Raw genomic sequence first — 1,567 nt, 5'->3', positions numbered from 1 at the left:
GCTACACCCACTGCTACACCCACAGCTACACCCACTGCTACACAGCTACACCCACTGCTACACCCACTGCTACACCCACAGCTACACCCACTGCTACATTGACAGCAATAACTGCTGGTCAGCCCATCTTCAGCCCATCTTCAGCCCCAAAACACAACCAAGACCAATGGGACCCAAACACACATCTACCCCTCTGAACCCACTGATGAAGTGGATTAGTTTGAGCAGCGCATACATGAGTGTGATTGACAGCAGTAAGACCCTCCTAGCTCTGATTGGTAGTTTCTGACCTGGTGATGTATTTATGTAAACACAGCTGGATTATTTTCAGATGATCTGCTGCCACCTGGTGGCACCTTCAGCAAATATGGAGGAAATGTTTTAGTGACGGTTCCGTACTGCAGCTTTAAACTAAACATCAGGCGATCAGATGGAGCAGCTGAAAATCCCAACCTGCACCTGAATGCACCGCCCTCCCCAGCCGGCTCTCTCTCTCCTCCCTCCGCTCTTTATTCCCTGGTTCTGACCCGACCCAGACCAGATGCTGGCCGGCGTTCCTGCTGCTGCTGATGATGATGGGAGTCCTGATCTTGTGCTGTGTCTCCCAGGTAAGACCGGCTGCTTCAGTGTGACCGTTCCTCACTGGGTTAACTGGGAACGGTGGCCAGACACAGGAGAACGTCACAGTTTACTCCAGAACCTCCAGCCTGAGCTCTCAGCAGCCTGACAGGACGGCACACGGCTCGCCACAGACCGGTTCTGGACCCAAAACTCTCCTCATGTCTTTGCAGGTCATCTGGGGGGCATGTCCACATGTTGCCATGGAGACGGCATACAGGTGTGCTCCTTTCTTCCTGTTGCCGCCTCCTCCTCCTCCTGTTCCCCCCAAAGAGCCAAAAGGTAAGCGGTTCCTCTGAATTCACCTGTTCTGGTTCTGATCCGTTTCTGACTGGTACCGGGTCTATAGATCAAGAAACCAACTGGACACCATCAGAGCCTGTGTGACCTTTGACCTCAGTGATATTTCTAGTGCAGGTGTGGGAGCTCCTGACTGCTGAAGGCTTTTATTTTGATAATCTGACAAAATCCCTCAAACTGATTGCTGAATCCTGACTCTTCCTCCTCATCTTCCTCGTCTCTGTGCTGCAGTTCGAGCTCCGAACGCTCCGAACGCTCCGGACGCTCACCTTGAACTCCCGGTGCTCATCTTCATCGTGGTCTCGTTGTCATCGCTGGGGCTCCTGACGCTGAGCCGCCGCGGCGCCTGCAGGTGGGATTCAGCAGATCCATAGAACCGGTTTGCGTCTGGTTCTGACCCACAACACAGGAGCTACTATCTGAAACTACATGTTAATAAGCGCTAATAAATGAATATTTTCTGAATCTGGGGTCGCAGTGACTCATCAGGGCGCCACGCTAACGCTGGATGATGCTGCGCTGATGCTGGCTGATGCTGCGCTAACGCTGGCTGATGCTGCGCTAACGCTGGCTGATGCTGCGCTAACGCTGGCTAACGCTGGCCGATGCTGCGCTAACGCTGGCTGATGCTGCGCTGATGCTGCGCTGC

At 53.7% G+C, this 1,567-nt stretch overlaps 1 protein-coding gene across 5 annotated transcripts in view; it reads left to right on the top strand.

The window, feature by feature from the left end:
* Positions 1–1,567, top strand: part of LOC103457067 (ankyrin repeat and SOCS box protein 2-like) — a 15,838-nt gene that overhangs the window by 13,427 nt on the left and 844 nt on the right. The window contains exons 9-11 of one of the 5 annotated variants that reach the window (XR_001776082.1): positions 792–900; positions 968–1,035; positions 1,150–1,270. The gene's annotated coding sequence lies outside the window, so the exon portion shown is untranslated. Of the gene's footprint in view, positions 1–791; positions 1,271–1,567 lie in introns of all 5 variants that reach the window. The other 4 variants (XR_001776080.1, XR_001776081.1, XR_001776079.1 and 1 more) reach the window with 4 other exon arrangements.

This window comes from Poecilia reticulata, linkage group LG21 (assembly GCF_000633615.1).
Source record: "Poecilia reticulata strain Guanapo linkage group LG21, Guppy_female_1.0+MT, whole genome shotgun sequence".
Taxonomy (NCBI): Eukaryota; Metazoa; Chordata; class Actinopteri; order Cyprinodontiformes; family Poeciliidae; genus Poecilia; species Poecilia reticulata.
Note: the sequence above shows the minus strand (reverse complement) of the source record. Positions and strands in the feature narration are given on the sequence as shown.